This window comes from Trichosurus vulpecula, chromosome 5, assembly GCF_011100635.1.
Source record: "Trichosurus vulpecula isolate mTriVul1 chromosome 5, mTriVul1.pri, whole genome shotgun sequence".
NCBI lineage: Eukaryota > Metazoa > Chordata > Mammalia > Diprotodontia > Phalangeridae > Trichosurus > Trichosurus vulpecula.
Window position 1 is genome coordinate 4,381,776 of NC_050577.1, and position 14,133 is coordinate 4,395,908.

Sequence of the window (14,133 nt, forward strand, 5' to 3'; positions counted from 1 at the left end):
GTGCTTCCGCACTTTCCACTACCAGGAGGCAGCCGGCCCCCACCAGACCATGGGCCGGCTCTGTGAACTGTGCTGGCGCTGGCTGTGCATCCAGAGCCTCACGAAGGAGCAGATGCTGGAGCTGCTGGTGCTGGAGCAGTTCCTGAGCGTCCTGCCTGCCGAGATCCAGGCCTGGGTGTGGGAGCAGTGTCCCGAGACCAGTGAGGAGGCCGTGTGCCTGGTGGAGGGCCTGCAGGGAGGTCTAGGATGCTCGGGCCCCCAGGTCCTGGCCTGTGCACGCAGCAGGCAGGAGCCAGCAGAGGACTCCGGGGTCAGTGGCAACTCCTTGGCCAGGATGTATCCTGGATCCCCCAGGCTGCTTGGCCATCTCCTCGGATGCCCACCAGTTTCCAAATCTGATATGATCACCAGTCTGGAAGAAGGGGACAAGCCCGGGGCTTTGGGCCCACCCAGAGACAGGAGCACAGATTGTGGGACCAATGTCAAGGACTAGAAATGGGCTCCCAAACAGGAAATATCTGAAGAAGGAGATTCACAAGGGGTGATGTCGGAAGCTTTCCAAGGACTGGAATATGGAGAAGGCTGGGATTGTGTGGGCAGATCAGAGAGGTGGCTGGGTATCTTCACAGAGGGGAAGCTGAAGAAGTCCTCTTCTTAGGAAAGAGATTTCAGGAAGAGTTCTAAAGTAGACCAGAAACCTCCTCCTGAGAAAATAGAGAAGGCACGTACCAAACTTGGGCAGAGTGTCAATATGGATGAAATCTAGTTCCCCAGAAGAGAATTCCCACAGGAGCCGGACCCCGTATATGTGACCTATACAATCAGAGCTTTAAGCTCATTGCAGAACCAATGACTCATCAGAAGATCCATGCAGGAGAGAAACCCTGTAAATATAACAAATGTGGAAAAGTTTTCAGCCAAAGCTCCTACCTCCTTCAACACCAGAGAATTCACACTGGAGAAAAACTATATGAATGTAATGAGTGTGGGAAGGACTTTAGGGCACATTCACAACTTATTCATCACCAAAAAATTCACACTATGGAGAAGGCCTATCAGTGTAATGAATGTGGGAAATCCTTTGGTAGGAGCAAAACTCTTATTCAATACCAGAGAATTCACACTGGCGAGAAGCCTTATCAATGTAATGAATGTGGGAAATCCTTTAACTGCAACTCAAACTTTATTGAGCACCAGAGAATTAACACTGGAGAAAGACTTCACGAATGTAGTGAATGTGGGAAGGCCTTCATCCAGAGCTCAAACCTAATTGAACACCTGAAAATTCACACAGGAGAAAAGCCCCACGAATGCTTTCAGTGTGGGAAATCATTCATGAGGAACTCAGGCCTTAGACAACATCAGATAATTCATACAGGAGAGAAACTTTATCCATGTAATGAGTGTGGGTAGACCTTCAGGGAGAGCTCACAACTCATTCATCACCAGAGAATCCATACTGGAGAGAGGCCCTTTGAATGTCATGAGTGTGGAAAAACCTTCATCTTGATCTCAAATCTTACAGAACACCAGAGAATTCACACTGGAGATGAACCTCATGAATGTAATGAGTGTGGAAAAGCCTTTAGTCAAAGAGCAAATCTCATCAGTCACCAGAGAATACACACTGGAGAAAAACCCTATGAGTGCACTGAATGTGGGAAAACTTTCAAGGGGAGCTCTGGCCTTGCTCACCACCAGCAAATTCACACTGGAGAGAGGCCCTATGAATGTAATGAATGTGGTAAGACCTTTTGAGGGAGCTCAGAACTGAGAGCACCAGAGACTTCATTCTGGAGAAAAGCCTTATGTATGTAGTGAGTGTGACAAAGCCTTTGTTAGAAACTCTAAGCTCCTCAGCCACCAGCGAATTCACACTGGAGAGAGACCCTATAAATGTGGCATGTGTGGCAAGCCCTTCAGCCATCACTCCAACCTTAATGAGCACCAGAAAAGACACATGGGGTTTAAGGTGAAGCCATGATCCTGAAAACTACCCGGAAGCATGAGTTGTGGCTGAGGACAAAGGAAGGGCTGCAGAGAGGGAGGCAGGCAGGGTTACCTCATGGTGGTGTACAAGTGGGAAAAGACCCAGCCCCTTGGGGGACACAAGGTATGAGAACTCCACAAATTCAGGAACAGTTGTAGTTCTGCTACTCCCATGCTAGAGAAACCTGTATAAACCTAGTTTGAAGGTGCCAGTGAATGTCAAATATGGCTCTCCTTTGATGGCAGCTGAAGGGCAGAATGTGTGTGAAGGGGTCACTCCTTATGCAGGGGTAGATGAGTGGCCCCAGGTCAATAAAGCTGTGTCTGCATGGAAAAAAAGAAGATATAGCCTGAGCAGCATCTTAAAGGAAGACAGACTATATGAGTGAAAGGAAAGGAGGGAGTTCATTTGAGGCATAAAAACGCACAAAACAAATACAATACGAAAACACAGGAACATGCAAAACAAATACAATACAAAAACAAATATAGTACAAAAACACAGCCATGAGAAAGGGGTGGTTATGAATGGAGAACAAAGAGCAGTCCAATTTGACTAGATTACAGACTGCTGAAGGGAGAATATTGTTCATTAAGGCTGAAAAGACAGGCTGCAGCCAGGTTTTGTAAAGTGTTGAAAGCTCCAAAGGAGTTTAAATTTTATCTGAGAAGCAATAGGAAACTGCAGGAGTTTATTTTGTGGAGGTGAGGATGATCTAAGTGACATGGATGTTACACACACATGGTTGAATATATATGAATACACACACACACACACAAACACATACACACACACACACACACACACACACACACACACACACACACACACACGGGCAGCTGAGTAAAGGATGGACTGGAGTGAGGCAAGTAGACCTAATATGGGGGATAAGATGTTAAGGATCTGAACTAATGGGGAAGCCATGATGTGAAAAGAAGGGGCAGATCAACAACATTTGAAGATATTTCCATGGCAATACTGGGCATGTGGGCTGAAAGAGTGAGGGCTGGATGACAATGCCAGGGGTATGTGCTGCCTTACTTAGGGTGGCTCATTTGACCTAACCAAACTGGGAGAAGTAGGCGCTATTATTATGGCCATTTTAGAGATAAAGGAAAGGAGGCAGCCTTTGCCTCAGTTGAAGGGCATTTCCCAGGGTCATGGAGCTAATGCCTGCAACTGGATCTGAACTCAGGTCTTGACTACTAGCCCAGCTCTCTGCTCACCATGTCTCTGAGCTGCCTTCCTTTACTCTGGGATAAATTCAAGGCACCAAAAGAGGAGGTCCAATCAAGCCTTGTATTACTGCCCCCACATGCAGAAGGCAGGGCTTTGCTCCCCCTTGTTTCTCTGGTTACCTTTCCTTCGCTAAGCAGCCACACCAGCTGATTGGGCCTCTGTGGACTCAGCCTCAGCACATCCACATCTACGGAGACAGACATGATACGGACAGGCTGAGAGGAAGCAGGAAGGCTGGGGGCCATTTTGTGGCAATTCCTGGAGTGGAACTCCCTTGGCAATGTGGCTAGAAGGAAGAAATGAAGCCAGGAGTTTAGTTCTCAATGATTCCCACAAAGAACTGGGTTTTGTTCTCTGCTTTTTCTCTTCCCACCTCCTGACTCAGGGTGTTTGTTTTTAGGTTTTCTTCACCATCATCTGAATGCTGGTATCCAAGACCAACTCATCCTGGGCTGCTGAGCTGAGCCTATGCAACCAGAAATGGAAGAAGGAGCTGATTGGAGCTTCGGCCCTCATCTTCCCACAGGTGCCTTTGAAACCACATCAAATTCCTTTGTCTCTTGGCTAACCAGGAATAGTGTGGCCATCCCCAGGAAAGTATAAATACAAGTATCACAAATGAGTCTCAGAAAGAAATCTGTCTATTCTTTGCCTTGCATTCCAAAGGTATGCTATAGCATTATCTGGGGAATGGCAGGAACCATTTGTCTTGCTCCCAATGAGCTTTACTTTCCTGTGTGGCCTTGTACAAGTCACTGTTCTTCTCTAAGCCACAGTTGGCTCCAAATCTTTGAACCATAATAATGATAAGAGGTTAAGGAAGCTCTTTTGTAGCCCATTGCTCCTCATAAAGAACTTTAAACCCATCATTTCCTCAGATCCTCTGAGAAACCCCAGGAGGTAGGCAGGGCAGGAACTTGTATTATGCCTGTTTTTTTGATAAAGACATTGAGTCACAGAGAAATAAATCACAACAGCTCACATTTGTGCAGGTTTTTTCCAACGTACTTTGAGTATATATATATATATATATATGTGTGTGTGTGTGTGTGTGTGTGTGTGTGTGTGTGTACATATATACACACACATATATATATACATATATATACCCATACACACACACATATATATATACATGTGTGTATGTATGTATGCATGTATGTATGTATGTATGTATAAATGTCTTCCTCAAAATTTCCAAAATCCAGCCCATCATCTTTCGGTCTTACCACCTCCATTCTCTCTCTTATTCGGTCTCTCTGTTCCTCTGCTCAGCCACCACAATATTCTTCCTGTTTTGCCTGATAATGTAACCTACCTGACTCCTTGTTCTCAAAGTTTTAGTGCCTCTATTTGCTTTAGGATGAAATTCAATCTTCTCTGTTTGGCATCCAAATGCATTTTATGATGACTCCAGTCTACCGGTGATTTCAAGTTACCCTCTCTCTTTCACTCCCCAGTCCAGCCAAATGGGACCCAATAGAATATAGGCTTAGATGTGCACGCTCAAATGAATCTATCATCTCATCTATGTGGAGCTGCCTCCACTAAGATATAGTTTGAAATCCATCTATTCCTGACCATCCTGCATGACTCTCATCCAGGTCATACCACTCAGTGGCTCAAGGCCTTCTTTAACTTGTCTTGATACCAAAGGAGGAATTCTAGCCATCTACTGGTCAGTCCTTGCTTTCACCATAGGACCAGCCTCCCTTTTCTTTCTATAGAACAAGGGTTTGATGGAATCTTTTCCTCTTGTTTTTTGGGGGTTCTTCTTAGGTATGTAAAAAATCTCATATCATTCAGCATGTCACATGATTCATAGCATATATCATTATATTCAGTAGCATTCCCCAAAATACTTGTTTACACAGCAGGGGATCCCAGGTTAAGGTCTTCCCTCTCACTGTAACACATCCTTAAGGGGTAGCAGAAAACGTCACAGCATCCACCCCTAGATCACAAGAATAATCTTCTTAATCAATATCAAGCATCAAGTAAAGTCTTCTTTCATCTTGACTTAAGGTTGACTTCCAAGTCCGATGGCTCTTCCTCTGTGGGCTGACAGCTCTTGGCTCTAGCCTGGATTCACAAGTAGGCAGCTCTCCACTCCTGTGCCATGTCTCGGCTCATGGGGACTGTTCCACTTCAAGCTCTTACTGCTCCTGCCCAACAGCAAGCTTCAGGGGGTCCTGTCCACAACTTCTGCCTCTGGTAAAACAAAGCTTAACAGGGCAACAACACACATCACCAACACCACCATCTCAATTCACCTCCAAAGTCCAGAGGCTCTGCATTAATGGCTCAGTTCACTTTAACAGCTCTCAAAAGGGGCTTAAGCTAAGCCTCCTTGATGTGGGCAGGTTTTTGTCCTACAGCTCTATTTGCTTTTACAGCTCAGAGGTTCCATCAGCAAGTTTCTGCCATCAGAGGTCCCCTCTCTGCTCTCAGAACTCTCCTCTCTGCTCTCAAAAGTTTCCTCTCAGCTCTTAAAGGTCTCTTCTCAGCTCCTTTAGGTTTCCTCTCAGCTCAACACTCAAAGCCCATTCTTCTTCTTTGTCTCTTCTCTTCATTTTCTTCACAATGTTGGCAGCTCTCTCAATGCTGGCTCTCTCAATGACAGCTTTCTCATATTCTGGGCTCTGTTTATATACAGTTCTAGTCAGCATCTGATTGGCTAGAATTCACTACCCATGTCTGCTGTGCTAAAACTCAATGCACATGGAAGTCTCTGATTGTCTAGAATTCAGTCCAACAAAAAAGTCCACTTTGCTTGCTGTTACAAGGCCCAACCAGAAGACCCTCTCTTTTCAATAAACTCAAGTAACAACTTAGTAGCTACACCACTGGCAGAATGGGCCAATAAGAGCAATTTGTTCCAACAGCCAGAAAGGTGGCTGAAACAGATGCTGTGGAGAGCTTAGAGCTTTGTCACACAATGAAGACTGCAAGGTCATCCACTGCATACCAGGCCATGGCCAGCCATCCTGACTCTTGCCATTGGACTTCAGTGACTCTGGAAGAGAGATTGAGGCTCACAACTTTGTGCAACTCTGCTTCAATTAAAATCCATGTCACATGTAAGTCAAAACATCACCTCACAGAAGTCACAGGTCTTCTCCAAAAGTGAAGGGCAGGCATGGGCTGGGGCCCAGCTCCAGCTTTAAATAAAGGACAAGCGCAGGTAGCCACACTGCCATAGGGAATCGAAGAGTGAGTTCGTGAGTCGTGAGAATCATAGCAGGGCAGCACAAACCCTGCTGGGACCTCATGGAATAGGCTCCCACAATGGCTGAGAATAGTGACAGTGAAAAAATGACTGATGTAAAGTACAAAATTTGCCAACAAATTAGGTACTGTTTTGGTGACTTTACCTTCAGGAGACAAATTGTTAAAGGAACAGATCAGAATAGATGGGTGAGTACCTTTGGAGCTAATGATCAAATTCAACAGATTAAGCAAACTAACAAAAGACTTTTATGTGATAAAAGTGCTCTAAAGAAGTACAAGGCAGAACTCATGGAAGTTAGTGAGGATAAAACTCAGATCAGAAGATCTCTAAATAATGAAGTAACAGACGAGTATAAAAATGAAGTACAAAATAGGTCCATCCATGTTAAAGGCTTTCCAACAGATGCAACCCTTGATGACATAAAAGAATGGTGAGAAGGTAAAGGCCAAGTATAAAATATTCAAATGAGGAGGAACACTAAATAAAACCCTTAAGGGATCAATATTTGCTGTTTTTGATAGTGTTAAATCTGCCAACAAGTTTATGGAAACCCCTGGACTAAAATACAAAGATACAAAGCTGCTGATACTTTTTAAGGAAGATTACTTTGTAAAAAAGAATGAAGAAAGGAAGCAAAATAAAGTAGAAGCTAAAACCAAAGGTAAACAAGAGCAAGAAGAAAAACCGAGGCAAGTAGAAGATGCTGAATTGAAATCCCTGGATGAAAAGATTGGATGCTTGCTGAAATTTTCTGGTGATTTAGATGATCAAACTTGTAGAGAGTATCTTCACATACTTTTTTCTGATTATGGAGAAATAAAGTAGATAGACTTCATCAGAGGAGCAAACGAGGGAATAATCCTATTTAAAGAAAAGGCAAAAGAAGCACTGGACAAAGTCAATGAAGAAAATAATGAAATTTAAAATTAAGAAACAAAGATATAACTTGGGAAGTATTAGAAAGAGACACAGAGAAAGAAGCTTTGAAAAAAATCATTGAAGACCAACAAGAAGCCCTAAATAAGTTGAAGTCAAAAGGTCACAAATTTAAAGGAAAAGAAGGAGGAAATGGTAAAGCTGTCCAGGGTACACCCAATAAAGGAAAACTACAATTTCATGGCAAGAAAACAAAATTTGATAGTGATGAAGAACAGCGAAATGGTGATGCTGGAGGATCCCTTAAAAGGACATGAGAAGAAACAGAAAAAGAAGAACCTACACCAAAACAACTGAAAACAGAAAATGGAGCTGGAGACCAGTAGCTTGATACAAAAATTTTTATTCATTTTAAATAAGTTTCAAGGTGTTTCAGATTTGGGGGTCTTTAAAAAGAAAACCAAATTAAATCTACTTCAATGTCCACCTTTAATAGAAGGAAAGGCTATTTTTGTTTAGCTTGTTTTTGTTCTCCAAGTATCCTTGCTCAATCTGGATGATTTTTCATGTATAATTTTATTCATGATATCAAATGTTGGCATTTCAGACGTTGATCTGAACATCAAAAGAAAGGTTCTTTCAATAAAGCCTGACTCTGTAATGTTGGAAATACCGACAAATAAAATGTATACTATATGTGTGTGTATGTATATATAAAATTAAGGACAAACAGACAATAACATTAGCCCCATCATCTCCAGGATCAATTATAAAATCTTCTGCTTAATGTTCAAAGCCTTTCATAGGCTGCCTCCTCCTGCCTTTCCAGACTTACCCCTTCTTCCCCAACAGATGATCTTCAATCCAATGACACTGGTGTCCTGGCAGTTCCAAAGCCAAGATGTTCTACTCCTCATCTCAAGGATTTCCTCTAGTTATCTCACTCCTGGAATACTCTTCCTCATGTTCACTTACTGGATTCCTTGGCTTCAAGTTGCAGCTAAGATCTCACCTTCTACAGAAGCCATTCCCACCCTTAATTCTAGTGCCCTTCCTTTGTTAGTTATCTCTCACTTCTCCTGTATATGGCTTGTTTACATATATTCCTTGGCTTGTTGTCTCCCCCCGCCAAGTAGATTGTGAGCTGCTTGAGGACAGAGCCTCTCTTTTGTCTCTTTTCACAGCCTCATCACCTAGCACAGTGCCTGCCACATAAAAGTGTGTAATCAATTTTACTGACTATGTATTCTTGTTCCTATATCTTCCAAGGGATTTTTAATGATATTGATATGTAATTGAAAAACACATGATTGTAAAAGAATCTTTAAACTAGCATTTTGTTCTACTGAGTCGAATTCCTTTTTTAAATTAACAAATACTAAGCATCGTGAATTCTGACATTCTCGGTATACTTCAAGAAGGACTCTGCTTCTAAGAGCTTACATCATCACAGGGGAAGACAATATCTGTATTAGGAGAGGAGTGGCCATGTAGGAACAATGTGAAGACAGAAATCAGAAAGCAGGGTAAATGGAGTAATACGGTCATTTTTGAGATGCACTTAAAGGGAATGATTGGGCTGACTTGATTGCTTTTTTTAAGGTAGAATTTAAAGGCAGAATTAGAGCATACACATGTTCAAGCCTGTCAAGGAGGTGGACGGGAAGTGGAAAGATGGTCCTGAATGCCAACCAGACAAGATGAATGTTCTCCAATCAGCATCCAGAGTTGTAGAGGTAAGTGATCTTCAGGGCACGGAACATGAATGGAAAACCCATGTCAAGAAGCAGCCACTGACTCTTAACGATGAGTCACTAGTGCTCTTAGAACTTAGGCTCATCACATTTGGACACAGAGAAAGGAAGGAACTGAGATTTCAGGAAAATGAAACTGAAGCAAGGCTAGGAATGATGACAAAAGAGCAAAGTAAGGGGCAGCTATGCAGTAGTGCAGTGGATAGAGCATTGGCCCTGGAGTCAGGAGGACCTGAGTTCAAATCTGAACTCAGACATTTGACACTTACTATTTATGTGATCCCTGGCAAGTCACTTAACCCTGATTGCCCCCCCAAAAAAAATAGTGAAGTAATCCCGAGCATCTTAAGGCCAACACTCATAATAAAGCCCAAGGACAGCTTTGAGCTGAGCCTCCAGGGCCAAGGAGCCCATAGGTAGCCCAAGTGAGAATCCTGGAAAGCAGCAATGGAACACAAAGGAGGTGAATTATGAGGCAAAAACATGGGCAAAGGGTAAGCCATCAGGAAACCTGTGGGGAACAAAGGTCCAAGAGGCCAGCAGGCCAGCCAGGAGATAGGTAGGCAGTATAGCAACAGAGCAAGCATGAGGCAGCGGGCACAGGATGATGTTGGGAGTAGTATCCTTTTTAACCCAGACTGCAGACTTCTGACTCACTTCCTTCTGGGGTAAGGGCCAATCCAGGGGTGAGGCCCTTTGGGATGGCAGGGGCTGCTACTGTATGGTTATGATGACTGAATGACCAGGATGGAGTTCAGCATCATTGTACCAAGGTCATCACAACAGCTACGGCTTAGTGTCAAACTCAAAAAATGTTTCAAGCACATCGCAGACTAGTGTACCTATGGGCACATTGCACAGCACCCCCATGCCCAGCTCAATTCTCCCACTCAGGCTGTGTGGTCCTTTGGATGTATTCTCTGGCTGGTGCCACTAAAGAAGAAATTACCACTTCTCCATTTGCAGGCAGTGGGGAGAAGTGAGAGAACAGCAAATACATTTTCCCAATACATTTCCATACTCTCTAAGCTAAGAATAAGAGTAAGAGCTGGTATTTATAAAGTGCTTTGAGGTTTTACACATGTTTAACATCAACTATCCTGGCCCACATGCCTGAAGTCCAGAAACGGTACATCTCAGCACTCTGCAGAGTTCTCTGGCACCTTTGAGAGGGTGGAGGGCATCTGGGCACTCTGAAAATGGCTCCAGCCCTACTGAGAGGGCTCAGTCTGATTTTAGGGATGGGCACCTCCACGCTACTTCCACTTAGTCATTTAATATTTAGTTTACCTCTCAGAAAGTAATCTGCACTTCAAATGATATAATCACAAAAATACCAACCTAGCTCCCAATACATAACGCTTCATAGCCTTGTCCCCTTTTTCCAGCTCAGTCTCTGGGAGGGAAAAGGGATCAGATTCATGGCTTATCTCAGTTGCTGTAGAGCATAGTAGTAGTTCAGTGCCAAACCCCACGTCAGGCTCATGTTCCTTGTGCCCTGGATTGTCTGGATTCCCCTACCAGGTTAGGTTGGCTGACTGCAAAAGCACACCTGCAGTCCTGACTCCAAGGGCACCAGGACTCAAAGTCCTGATTTTAAATATGCATCCTATTCTGTCTAAGCAGCCAATCAATAGAGGCTACTCACACCCACATGGTAGGGGAACTATGGAAAATGGGATGACTGCATGCTAGGCAATCTGGGCATCCCCAAGACCCATTACATATGTATATATTGTGTGTGTGTGTGTGTGTGTGTGAGAGAGAGAGAGAGAGAGAGAGAGAGAGAGAGAGAGAGACAGATAGACAGACAGACAGCAGACAGACACAGAGACAGAAACACACACATATCCATACACATACGTAGGTATGCAGGTAGGCAGGTATGTGTGTGTATATGTATATGTATATGTATATATGTATGTATATAAAATTTTATTCCCACAACAATCCTTTAAGTGCTATTATTAGCCCTACTTTGGAGATGAAGAAACTGAGGCTAAGAATGTTAGTGATATGATCAGGGTCATGCTGAATCAGGACTGACTCAGGAGTTCAACTGAAGTATTCCTGATTCCAAGTGGCTCACTCTATTGCCAGCTGTCCCAGGCTGCTCTAAAGCAGGGCCTGGATGCTGAGCACAATCAGGGAGATGCTGAGCACCTTATCCATCCCAAGGCAGACACTTCTCTTCCAGTGCACTCAGTGTGATCCAAACCCTCGTGTGTTTGTTTATCAGGTATCAGCCCTGGCCAAGAAAGTCTCCAGTTTAGGGGTAGCATCTATCTTTAAGTGTAGGTGACCATCATATTTTCATCCTTTAGTTGAGAGTCTCACAATTGACTAAAATGCTGATGTAAATTCCTGGACACAATTTAAATAAGTAAATATTAATATAACCCAGAGTAATTTGTGCTGATTTTATGTCATTTCCTTCTGGGAATTCGACATTTGATCCCAATGAATGCAAGGGAGAAAGTGTAACACTCACCATCCACCAAGAATAAGATTAGGTATGAGAGAAGCCTTTCTCTGTAATTTTGATCCTTTCCAAGCCTGTCTAATGAATGAAGCCTCCAGGGGACTTTGTGAGAAGGTGATTTGATTAAAGGATGTCCACCTATAAGGGACCTTGAGGGGTCCAGAGGTATCAGGACCCACTACTTCATCTCTGTTTTTTTTCTTTTCAACACCAATGTGAAGATCACAGGAGCAGTTGAAAGATCTCCAATTTAAAGTGGGAGAAACCAAGGCACAAAGAAGTCAAAGGCATTCTCTCTCCATAGCAAATCTGGGACAATTCCTCTCCTACCTCCTCACCAGGTGCCTGACTTCCAGTCCCATGGGTCCAGGTCACTAGGCTTGGGAGAGCCCAATCAATGCATCTTGGAATCAGAAGCAAAACCTTGTCCATCTCTTGGTTAAAACCCCCAAGACCTACTTGACTGTCCAGCTGATGCTGAAGAAGTGTCGAGGTCAATTAGATCATTTTAGTTCTCATTCCATTTTTGCTCCATAAGCTGTATTCCTGCTCTCTGCTATGCCTGACACACATTGACTGTCTTGTGCTCCTGCCCACAGATTGCTTTAGGGGATTCACTACAAGATAGATAACATTCCTGATATCCGAGAGGAAATCTCTGGTGGAAGGTCTGAGAGAGGAGCAGAAGAGAGGAGCTCCTATGAGCTAGCTGCCTTTAATTACCTCATCCTGTAAAGAAGAAATTCAGCTAATTGATGGGCTAGTTCTCTCACACTAATACATAAAAGAAGCCCTAATTTTGAATTTTGACCAAAATTGTCAGAGTAAAAGCATGATGGATGAATAGGAAGATCCCTAGAGGAATTACAGTACGTGTACACACAGAGGTGCACACATGCGCGCGCGCACACACACACACACACACACAAAACTGAGGGATTACATAGAATTGTCTGAAATAGGCACAATTGAGGGAGGGAAAAGGAAAGAATTGAAGACTTAATACATTTTATTTCTGTCATTTTTAAGAATCAGGAAGGAGAAAGGAATTAGTTTTCACTGGTATTATCGACAACTTCAGTATGCCATGTTATCAAACAGAAGATACATTTCTTCAAGGAAAAAAAATTCTCCAAACACAACCATGTGAGCCAAGTTGCATACTCCCTTAACAAGAAGCAAGACTCATAATCTAAAGCACTTTACAAACCAATGATCCAAATTGCCAGCCTGAAGCTCAGCAGTCAGGAAATGATATGATGTTCTGGAACATACCAACAGCATTCACAGTGGGTCTTTCCCTACCTCTAACGGGTGCAATAGGAAGGGCCAACATGATTCCCATTCTCTCTCCCGAGAGCCTTTCAATACCAACCCTTTCCCTACATTAAGGACCCTCCCTGCCTTCTTTCTATTGATGCATTTCATGGTAGTCGCTTTGGCACAGTCAACATTCCAGCCCAATCCAGCAGAATGACGATGACGATGACGATGACGATGACAACCTTATATATCATCTCATTTGATCCTCACAAAAATCTTATGTGTAGGCATTGTGATTGTTGTCATTTTGGAGATGAGAAAGCTCAGGCCAAGAGGTGAGTGACTTGCCCAGGTGCTGAGGTCTTCAAACAGCCCAGAATTCCGTGTGCTGTGTCCCTGAGCTGCCTCAGTTCACACCCTTCTCTCTCCCATGTCTTCTATCTCCAGTGCCTGTAATAGACTACCCCCCACCTTTTGTAACACTTCCCCTCCTTTAAGGCCTCTATGAAGTGTTATTTGCTCCTGCTCCCCTTGCAGGATTCCAGCAGAAAGCATCCCACCCTTCCTGATTATTCCTATGACTTGGGCTTCACTTTTTTTATAAAGCAATTTTTCATTTGTACATTTTATTTTTCTGTTGCTTAGAGTTCCTGCTGCATTCTTCCTCCCTTCTTGGCTGCCAACTCATAACAAAGTTTCACTTTTTTTCAGAAAAGGGGAAAAACAAACCCCAAAAGTGACGTTCTCACACTGTTGTACTATGCCCAGAATGCTAAAGATAGGGACTTATTTCTTCCTTTTTTGCAGCCTTCCTTGTTCTTTATAATGTTGCAACACTCATTTTACTCATGGAGTGTGGTTGTTCTTTCCATTTACACTGACATTGTCATCATGTATATTGATTGTCTCACTTTCTTTATTTTGAATCATTTCATTTAAATCTTTCCATGTTTCTCTGTATTAATCCTATTCATAATCCTTTGTTGCACAGTAACATCTCATTCATATGATGTGTCATTCCCAAACAAGGTATAGCTTCTCCCCCCACTCCTCAGTTTTTGGCTTTCATCATGTCCAGAATTGAACTCAGCACCTCTCTCCAGAAATTCTCTCTTTCTAACTTCTGTTTTACTGTTAAGATCACCAGCATCTTCCCAGTCACCCAGAATCACAGTCTAGGTGTCATGCTCAAATGCTCACTCTTACCTCCTACATCTTGTTAATTCTGCCATTTCAGCATTCCTCATAAATATACCCTTCTCTACTCTGACTCTCACCACCCTAGTTCAATCTCTCT

At 43.2% G+C, this 14,133-nt stretch overlaps 2 pseudogenes; both read left to right on the forward strand.

The window, feature by feature from the left end:
• The first annotated feature begins 849 nt into the window (after positions 1 to 849).
• On the forward strand, positions 850 to 1,984 carry LOC118850163 (annotated as a pseudogene).
• Positions 1,985 to 6,517: 4,533 nt separating this feature from the next.
• Positions 6,518 to 7,723, forward strand: LOC118852208 (annotated as a pseudogene).
• The last annotated feature ends 6,410 nt before the right edge of the window (positions 7,724 to 14,133 follow it).